Source organism: Oncorhynchus kisutch, linkage group LG25 (genome assembly GCF_002021735.2).
Source record: "Oncorhynchus kisutch isolate 150728-3 linkage group LG25, Okis_V2, whole genome shotgun sequence".
NCBI classification, from domain to species: Eukaryota; Metazoa; Chordata; class Actinopteri; order Salmoniformes; family Salmonidae; genus Oncorhynchus; species Oncorhynchus kisutch.
Genome location: NC_034198.2, coordinates 9,245,637 through 9,256,075, shown reverse-complemented (window position 1 = coordinate 9,256,075; position 10,439 = coordinate 9,245,637). Strand labels below are relative to the sequence as shown.

General features: G+C 41.4%; 1 long non-coding RNA gene across 2 annotated transcripts; it reads left to right on the top strand.

The window, feature by feature from the left end:
- The first annotated feature begins 5,425 nt into the window (after positions 1 to 5,425).
- Positions 5,426 to 10,153, top strand: LOC109881688 (uncharacterized). Of its 2 annotated transcripts, XR_004205408.1 has the most exons (5): positions 5,426 to 6,086; positions 6,416 to 6,595; positions 6,682 to 6,815; positions 7,059 to 9,102; positions 9,870 to 10,153. It is a non-coding gene; the product is annotated as an uncharacterized LOC109881688 (long non-coding RNA). The 2 variants fall into 2 exon arrangements; XR_004205407.1 differs by having other exon boundaries at positions 7,059 to 10,153.
- The last annotated feature ends 286 nt before the right edge of the window (positions 10,154 to 10,439 follow it).

Sequence of the window (10,439 nt, the reverse complement as noted above, 5' to 3'; positions counted from 1 at the left end):
TTTCTTTGTCAAACGGACACGAGGCATCACATTTCTTCCGGTCTCCGACCTGATATTTTGGTGGAGATTTATCCGGACATCATTTCCAGAGGCACAGCTATAGAAAATACATCGCCTTGTGATCAATTTGATCGCTTATTAACGTTTACTAATACCTAAAGTTGCATTACAAAGGTATTTCGAAGTGTTTTGTGAAAGTTTATCGTCAACTTTTTTTATTTTAAAAAATGACGTTACGTTATAAAACGCTATTTTTTTCCTGGATCACACAGTCTTCATAGATCGATATCTAGGCTATATATGGACCGATTTAATCTGAAAAAAGACCCAATAGTGATGTTTATGGGACATCTAGGAGTGCCAACAAAGAAGATGGTCAAAGGTAATGAATGTTTTATATTTTATTTGTGCGTTTTGTGTAGCGCCGACTATGCTAATTATTTTGTTTACGTCCCCTGTGGGTCTTTTGGGGTGTTACATGCTATCAGATAATAGCTTCTCATGCTTTCGCCGAAAAGCATTTTAAAAATCTGACTTGTGGCCTGGATTCACAACGAGTGTAGCTTTAATTTGATACCCTGCATGTGTATTTTAATGAACGTTTGAGTTTTAACGAGTGCTATTAGCATGTAGCATAGCACATTTGCATTTCCTGATGTCTAGATGGGACGTCTGCGTCTCAGGTAGGACCAAGAGGTTTTAAGTAGTTTTTTTGAGTATCTGTATTTTACTATTTATATTTTGGACAACTTTTACTTCACTACATTCCTAAAAAAATATATATATATTTTTTTTTTTACTACATACATTTCCCTGACACCCTGATACCCAATGCTTAGCAGCACAGGAAAATTGTTAAATTCACACACTTATCAAGAGTACATCCCTGGTCATCTCTTCTGCCTCTGATCTGGCGGACAGACTCCCTCAACACAACTGCTTTATTTGTAAATTACGTCTGAGTGTTGGAGTGTGCCCCTAGCCAGCCATAAATAAATAAAAACAAGAGAATTGTGCTGTCTGGTTGGCTTAATATAAGAAATTATTTATACTTTTATTTTTGATATTTAAGTATATTTAAAACCAAATACTTTTACTCAAGTAGTATTTTACTAGTACTAGTAGTATTTTACTAGGTGACTTTCACTTTTAGTCAATTTTTATTAAGGTACTGTATCTTTACTTTTACTCAAGTATGACAATTGACTACTTTTTCCACCACTGATGATGGCACAATCATTTGTGCTTTTTTGGTCTTGGTTTCATTAAATGTTGTTAATATCAGGCTCAGATAGCATCAGGTTTTCATTTTCATGCTGATCAAATCTCTAGTCAAACCCAGACATATTTATATGCTTTATAATGTTTTTGAATGTCACTTCCGGTTTATTCTCAGGATGGAACATTTGTAAAATACTGGGAAAATATTCAACCCTATATCAAAACATATGATCTGGTTAGTTAAGACAGAAGGTTGTTTGGACTCAGGCAGGATGGGTGGGCATATTTTATTTTACCTTTATTTAACTAGGCAAGTCAGTTAAGAACAAATTCTTATTTTCAATGACAGCCTAGGAACAGTGGGGTTAACTGCCTGTTCAGGGGCAGAACGACAGATCAATTGTCAGCTTGGGGGTTTGAACTTGCAACCTTCCGGTTTCTAGGCTACCCTGCCGTGAATTTCTAGCAATCTGAAACTTGTCAGCAAGTGGATCTTCAGGCAGAACAATAACCACAAGCACACAACAAAATCCACGAACAAATCAACATTTTGCAAGTCTCTGGACTTGAACCCCATTGAAAACGTGTGGTTTGAATTGACAAGGGCAGTCCATAAGCACAGATGAAGGATATCAAGGATCTGGAAAGATTTTGCATGGAAGAATGGTCTAAGATCCCTCCCAATGTGTTCACCAATCTCATAAAACATTTTAGAAAAAGTCTCAGTGCCGTTATCCTCGCAAGGTGAGGTATTACAATGTTCTTATCGGCAGACTCAGTAGCCTCGGTTTTTCGGATGACTGCCTTGCCTGGTTCACCAATTACTTTGCAGACAGAGTTCAGTGTGTCAAATCGGAGGGCATGCTGTCCGGTCCTCTGGCAGTCTATGGGGGTGCCACAGGGTTCAATTCTCGGGCCGACTCTTTTCTCTGTATATATCAATGATGTTGCTCTTGCTGCGGGCGATTCCCTGATCCACCTCTACGCAGACGACACCATTCTATATACTTCCGGCCCGTCCTTGGACACTGTGCTATCTAACCTCCAAACGAGCTTCAATGCCATACAACACTCCTTCCGTGGCCTCCAACTGCTCTTAAACGCTAGTAAAAACCAAATGCATGCTTTTCAACCGATCGCTGCCTGCACCCGCATGCCCGACTAGCATCACCACCCTGGATGGTTCCGACCTTGAATATGTGGACATCTATAAGTACCTAGGTGTCTGGCTAGACTGTAAACTCTCCTTCTAGACTCATATCAAACATCTCCAATCGAAAATCAAATCAAGAGTCGGCTTTCTATTCTGCAACAAAGCCTCCTTCACTCACGCCGCCAAACTTACCCTAGTAAAACTGACTATCCTACCGATCCTCGACTTCGGCGACGTCATCTACAAAATTGCTTCCAACACTCTACTCAGCAAACTGGATGCAGTTTATCACAGTGCCATCCGTTTTGTCACTAAAGCACCTTATACCACCCACCACTGCGACTTGTATGCTCTAGTCGGCTGACCCTCGCTACATATTCGTCGACCAGACCCACTGGCTCCAGGTCATCTACAAGTCCATGCTAGGTAAAGCTCCGCCTTATCTCAGTTCACTGGTCACGATGGCAACACCCATCCGTAGCACGCGCTCCAGCAGGTGTATCTCACTGATCATCCCTAAAGCCAACACCTCATTTGGCCGCCTTTCGTTCCAGTACTCTGCTGCCTGTGACTGGAACGAATTGCAAAAATCGCTGAAGTTGGAGACTTTTATCTCCCTCACCAACTTCAAACATCTGCTATCTGAGCAGCTAATCAATCGCTGCAGCTGTACATAGTCTATTGGTAAATAGCCCACCCATTTTCACCTACCTCATCCCCATACTGTTTTTATTTATTTACTTTTCTGCTCTTTTGCACACCAATATCTCTACCTGTACATGACCATCTGATCATTTATCACTCCAGTGTTAATCTGCAAAATTGTAATTATTCGCCTACCTCCTCATGCCTTTTTGCACACAATGTATATAGACTCCCCCTTTTTTTCTACTGTGTTATTGACTTGTTAATTGTTTACTCCATGTGTAACTCTGTGTTGTCTGTTCACACTGCTATGCTTTATCTTGGCCAGGTCGCAGTTGCAAATGAGAACTTGTTCTCAACTAGCCTACCTGGTTAAATAAAGGTAAAATAAAAGAATGTATCAAAAACAGGTATATTACTTGTTAAACAAAATCTCTTTCTCTGAGCAATTTTATTGGGATAAAATAATATAATAAAAAAATTGCATACAATATAGCTTAGTATTTTTATTTATTTTATACAGTCTTTTTTGCTCATCTTTATCAAGGTTGCCAATCATTTTGGACCTGACTGTACAGTAAGTATATGGTGGTGTATATTGACTGCCAGTGTGGACTAAAGCATCCTACAGATGTATGCATCCACAGAACTAGAGCTATTCCGAGGGTTGGAGAACCTAATATGAGCCAACCAAGAGTAGTACTCTTGGGTGCATGGGTGAAATCTAATCTTGGTCTTGGCTTGGCTTCTGCAGTGTGCAGCAAAAGGTCAGGCCAGGAAACCACCTCACTAACATCAGACAATTCTGGCCAATTAACATTAGTATTACACCTACCAACAGGTTTGGTTGACAGCCAGCGCGACCCGGGTTTGAGTTGATTTCTCTGATTCACTACAGTACTCATTCCCCACTGGTCAAAAACTGGTTGAATCAATGTTGTTTACACATAATTTCAACCTAAAAAATCTATGCGTTGACGTTGAATCAACATGGAAAACTGATTGGATTTTTTAAAAATCATCAACGTAAGGGCATTTTGTATTTTTTCACCTAATTTTTAAACTAAATCCAATGACATGGTGACATTTTTGTTGATTTCACGTTGAATTCATATTAGTTGACAACTCAACAAAATGTAAATCAAAACTAGACATTAAACTTATGTCTGTGCCCAGTGGGCCATAGTCTATATCCCATTGCATTACCAAACAATTATGCAAACTAAACATCAATGCTTAACTGTTGACATTGAAAAATGAATAACGTTACAACATTATTTTTTCAGATAAGATATGTGACCAGTTCAGTGATGCTGTACTCGATGCTCACCTGAAGCAGGACCCATATGCCAATGTAGCCTGTGGTGAGTGGTGGAGCGCATCTCACCACTAGAGAGCAGCCGAGGACCAACCTCTCAGCCTTTGATCAGGGAGCATAATATACACCATATACACAAAAGTATGTGGACACCCCTTCAAATGAGTGGATTTGGCTATACTCTCCCTTCCTTTCCAATGTCCAGTTTTATCTAAGAACTTTCTGCCCTTCCACACACACAAATAATCCACATTCATGTGCACATTCTTACAAGTCATGGTGATCGACTTTCAAGTCAGATGGACTGGAAGCTGTTCTGGTGTTTACATTGGAACCCAGTCATCGATATTGCTTTACACTGTGAGCTTGATGACATAGAGAACATGGATTCCAAGGGCTGGAACCTTTCCATGGTCTGCTTTTGCTCTCCTTTTGCTCTCGTCCCGCATGTTTCCATGGACAAATGATTAGTCTTCAGGCGAGTCGACTGTCCACCTGTCATGCCCCCTGCCCTTTGGAAAAGCTCTAAAACGATTGGTCCTCTTTGGAAGCACAGAACTCTCTCAAGGTGCTATTTGGAGTTCCTGGGGTTCAGCAGTGACCAAAGGGAAGTGCCACATTTCATCTTGTCGCAGGAGATCTATCAAACCATGACATGAATTATAGGATGTGAAGGCTTTTCTTCCAGCCAAGCAGTAACACACCTGATGAAACAACGCTGTCTCACACCCATTCAGATAATATTTGATTTTTTTTGTGTGCCTCCAATTCATAGGATATGTTTACGAATAGTCCGATGGTGGAATAGCGGTCCTACAGCATCATACATCTTATTGCGTTAGCATTTGTGGCTAGGTTAGCGGTTAGGGTTAGGGTTAGCTAACATGCTAAGTAGTTGCAAAACGCCATGGTTGTGGTTAGCTAAAGTTGTCGGCAAAATGATTTGAACATGTGTAACCGATGTGAAATGGCTAGCTAGTTAGCGGTGGTGCGCGCTAATAGTGTTTCAATCGGGTGACGTCACTCGCCTAGACCTGAAGTAGTTGTTCCCCTTGCTCTGCAAGAGCCGTGCCTTTTGTGGCGTGATGGGTAACGATGCTTCGTGGGTGACTGTTGTTGATGTGTGCAGAGGGTCCCTGGTTCGAGCCCAGGTAGGGGCGAGGGAACGGATGAAAGCAATATTGTTACACATGCGGCGTTTGCATTATTACGTACCATGCCAGTCCAATCAGCCTCCCTACTTTAGTTTATGTCTTAAGTAACCAGATAATTTTGAACATATCATACGTTTTGGAGGTACCCCCAAAACAGTGTACGATAGTACTAGTCAAAACGTCCTGGCTGGATGTAACTAAGCTGCATGGTTCAGAATAAAGATTGTGACTTGATTAGAGATTCTTGTAGAGGTGTGTTAGTGCTGGGCTGGAACAAGCTGGGATGGAGAATAATGTAATGTAGTTCCCACACACTCACTGTCCCAGCTCTCTCTTCATTTAACCTTCTCTTCACCTCTCTCCCTTGCTCCCATTCTCTCCTCTCCAGGTGACAGTTCACTATACCCAGGAGAACAGGGCAGTGATCCCTCGTAGAGTTCACACTGTGGTCATCCCAGTGCAGCACGATGACTACGTGACCCTGGAGGAGTAGAAGGAGAAGGTTATAAAGGTTGTGGTGCCCTCCAAGTACCTGGACGACAACACTGTCTATCACCTGCAGCCCAGTGGACGCTTCGTTATTGGCGGGCCCCAGGTAACAATTCTCATTCTCATTTGTTAGCTCAACCTGGATTGTTAGAACCTTTCTGAGCTATCAAAGAGCCTCACCTTGTTAGGACAAAGTGAATGTTCCTCCCTCCACTGAAGAGATCTGCCCAACTTCTTGATATCTACTTCCAGTTTGCTTCCATTTATCAGCAAGAGTTCCTTCTTCTCCAGCAGTTCAATTAGGAAGGACGGCTGAATGTTTGTATTATCTGGGTGGTGATCCATGTAGAATCCACATCCTGTGAACACACTAAGTGTCTACAACCTCTGGTCTTTGTCCGCTTTCACACATTCACACATCTCTGTTTATGACAGGGTGATGCTGGGGTGACCGGTAGGAAGATCATTGTGGACACGTATGGTGGCTGGGGTGCCCACGGAGGCGGGGCCTTCTCTGGTAAGGACTACACCAAGGTGGATCTGTCCGCCTATGCGGCACGCTGGGTTGCCAAGTCCTTGGTCAAGTACAATCTGTGCAAGAGGGTGCTGGTGCAGGTGAGAGATTAAACTGTATACTTCTCTAACTTTTGGACACTGTCAACCGAACAGTGATGAGTTAACATCCTGTGTTTGTGATCCAGGTGTCCTATGCCATCGGAGTGGCCGCTCCATTGTCGATCTCCTTGTTCATCTATGGTTCCTCCCAGAAGAGTGAGAAGAAGCTGCTGCATATCGTCAACAAGAACTTTGACCTCCGGCCTGGGGTCAATGTCAGGTGGGACACAATTCTTATTATCTATTGCCCCTTAGTCATACATAGGGCCAGGAGTTTTTCCTGATCAGACATCCAGGCCAGGAGAAACTCTGGGCCTTAGTTAAAAGCATCATCATTCCTAATCAGGTCACATACCAAGAAAATCTTATTGCCCTAGTCTCTTATATGTATATATTCCCTGACCTTCAACACTAAGTGGCAGCAATGAGATTTGACTGGAATACCTTGGATGTTTGTCCACAGAGACCTGGACTTGAAAAGGCCCATCTACCAGAAGACAGCCTGCTATGGCCATTTTGGCAGGAAGGAGTTTCCCTGGGAGGTGGCCAAGATCCTCAACTTCTAGTGTGTGGCGCGCCGAGCATGGGGTAGCAGTGACATGGGTAGCCGTCTGTCTTACTGTTACCCAGTACGTGACAGCCAAGCCGGCAGCTGTTAGGGGTATGGGGAGGGTAGGCAAGGGTGGAGTAGGGGGGAGTGTACTCTCTCTTTGGGTGAAACCCCAAACATCTTGGTCATAATTCACAACATCAATGCTTTTCATATTTATTCTGTAAGAAACATTTCAATTTAATATAAGCCAATTCACAAGTGTTAAGGGTTAACAACCTCAGCAGAACTCTTGCTTAGTATTGTAGGGAGTCCATCGTCATGTCAATCGCATGCTGTAGCGACGGTTACCCTACTAGCCATCAGCCAAACACATTGTTAATGCGCACAGACCAATTGTTTTGTCTCGAAGAACAGAAAGTACAGCACAGTCTTTCAAAACATGTTTCAAGAACTTCAAACCCACAAAGGAAGTAAAGATGGTCTTCACGTACCATCAAAATGTAGATATTATTTGAACCATTAGAGTGGGAATAGAAAACACCATGTAGTGTGTCTATGCTTTCCACTGACTAATGGTCCATCATTCACATCTGACAACTCGTCATAAAATAGGTTTAATCTATTCACTCTCACTATAAGCATACATTCAACACAGTATAACTGCCCACTACGGGGGCTATAATGCAATAGAGGTCAGTTGACCATCGGTCAGAACATTCTCGTTTGTATGACCTCATGTTATAACTCGCCAGCACAGTCAATGACTTGATAAAGACTTTGATTTGGTTGGTCAGTTTTTTTTATAATCCATATCTCACATTTTATATTGTTTTGCATTTAAAAAAAGACACTAGATTGTTTGAAAACTAAAACAATGTTTTGGCATTGACCAGGACCATCAACACTGAATTGTGGGAAATAAGTAATTACATTAGGGACAACTATCTATACTATTAACCCAGAATTTTTTCAAATATCTTAGAACACTGGAGTAAGAGCAAGATAAAAGGCCAATATTTTCATACTTTGGATAGATGGTTCCGATGTTATTTGAGAAAAGATTGTAAGCTTTACATTAGAGGGTTCTGAGACACCTGGGTGCAGAGTGATGTGTTCAGAGAGGATTGTGGCACTGAGAGAATAGAAGGGAAGAGACATAGTCAGGGAGAAAGAGAGACCTGAGAAACATGGCCTCCGATTCAGAGGGAGAGAGAGGACTGTCAGAGGAAGTGAAGAGATAAATATTTAGAGGAGATAGAGAAGACTGATTGAGAAAGAGAGAAGAACCACCTTGAGATATGGCTGTCATTTGGTAGTCCATAGTATGACCCCCCTGTGTGTAAAGTGCATGTCCTGGAGGAAGTCAATTCTGTCTCGTCTTTTTTAACACTTCTGGTGTGGGTCTCAGCTCTGGGCTGTGTGGGTCTCTGAGACATGGGGGGTTATGGAAGTTCAATAGTCCTCCACCCAACCGTTCTCCTGGATAAAGGCGTCGATGACCTCCTTCATGAGGACTCCAGGTGACTGGGTCAAAATGGCCCACACTCTACAGAGGATGGAGGAAAACTTTTATGATTGTTTGAGATATTGGTGTTTCTGTGAGATGGTATCTTTCATTATGATTTTAATCATGATTTACATTGGACAGTATTACCTCTGTTGATGAGTGGTTGATAGTCTAGCAACTGCAGGTGTATTTATAGAAATATGAATGGATGGTAATTCAGCAGTAATTGATTGGTAGTGTGGATGAATAGAACATAGACAAACTGTTCTACCCTCTCACCTATGAACGAGTGACAGTTTACCTATACTCCTGTTGAGTAGAGGTCTATGTGTATGACTATGAAAGGATGGTATACTGTACCTGTAGGTGCTCCTCAATGTCGTAGGTGATCCCACTGGGGATGATGCAGGGCTCCCTCATCAACTCAAAGCTTATCTTTCCACACAGGTAGTCAGGGATCTCCCGCTTCTGTGGGGTTCAGATAAACGTATGTAAATCTAAATACTTCCCCCTAGACACCATCTCAGATCTGGGTCATATTCTTTATGGTACCAAACGGAAGAAAACTGACTGAAACGGGAATGGACTACCTGAACTTGTCCAATAAGAAACTTGTGATGGGGGCGGGGGGGAAATCGATAGTTCGATATAGCAATATTATTTTGGACTATATTAAAAATGTAAAATATATTTTTATTTTGCTATAGGTAGCGCTAGTCGTCTGTACCTGCGCCAAAACTCTTGTTATTTTTCCTCCTATAGCCTGTTCTCCAGCTTCTTTTTAAATAATGAGCCAACATGTTTTCAGCACTTATTTCCACAACTGATCAAAACTAAATTTCTTATGCTCTCATCTCTCTGCAGCAGACATATAGTGAGCAATATGTTTGGAACATCAAATCGCAATATCGAATCATAATAGGTTAAACACATTTGAATTCAATCACTTTGACAGCATCCCTTTTCATAGGTTTGTCCATGGAATAAGTGTTCAGAAAGTGACTTTTTGGACATAAATGCCAAAATATGCAGAAAATAGGGAGGTGCTCAAAATTGTTGCACTCATTTTGCATACTCCACCATACCATGAAACATCATGTATTTAACACTGGAAAATATATACATTTGATATCATGTAAAAGCTTACAAACATGGTTGTCAAACTAATTTATAAATGTATTGAAAACAATTATAGTGTTTGTCTTTCCACACAGGTAGTCAGGGATCTCCCGCTTCTGTGGGGTTCAGATAAACGTATGTAAATCTAAATACTTCCCCCTAGACACCATCTCAGATCTGGGTCATATTCTTTATGGTACCAAACGGAAGAAAACTGACTTCCTCATCTATTCTATTCTAAAAATGTGAAAATTCCAAATACAGATTTTTTCTATATTTGCATAGTTTAAACTAGAGGTCGACCGATTAATCGGAATGGCTGATTAATTAGGGCCGATTTCAAGTTTTCATAATCGGAAAACGATTTGGCCCATTTTATTTATTTATTTTACACCTTTATTTAACTAGGCAAGTCAGTTAAAAACACATTATTACTTTCAATGACGGCCTAGGAACGGTGGGTTAATTAACTGCCTTGTTCAGGGGCAGAACGACAGATCCAATCTTGCAACCTTACGGTTAACTAGTCCAACACTAACCACCTGCCTTACATTGCACTCCATGAGGAGCCTGCCTATTATGCGAATGCAGTAAGAAGCCAAGATAAGTTTAATGCTAGCTCGCAACTTATCTAATAAAAAACAATCAATCATAATCTCTAGTTA